Source organism: Amphiprion ocellaris, chromosome 6 (genome assembly GCF_022539595.1).
Source record: "Amphiprion ocellaris isolate individual 3 ecotype Okinawa chromosome 6, ASM2253959v1, whole genome shotgun sequence".
NCBI lineage: Eukaryota > Metazoa > Chordata > Actinopteri > Pomacentridae > Amphiprion > Amphiprion ocellaris.
Genome location: NC_072771.1, coordinates 24395807 through 24396136, shown reverse-complemented (window position 1 = coordinate 24396136; position 330 = coordinate 24395807).

Here is a 330-nt window from a genome sequence, read left to right as displayed (position 1 = left end):
ATGCCGGCCACAAATGTCACAGCAGCACCTACCAGCAGCTCCGTCCTCCCCCACCAGCCTCTTCCTGCTCCCCTGCAGATCCTCTACACGCGAGAGGGTTCAGTCTGGAGCTAAAAACGTGGTCCGAAGGCAGTTTTCAATCTGCAAACATGGGGCGGTCTCTTGTTGGCTTCAAGTGAAATGGGACCAATGTCTACCTCACAAAACACTTGAGTGTTTTAGCAGTAAAGCTACATGTCCAGTGCATGTGCACGAATCGAACCCCTAAATCATAATAACTTACATCTTTGTTATTAGAAATGTGAAATATTGTAATGTAACCCACAACCT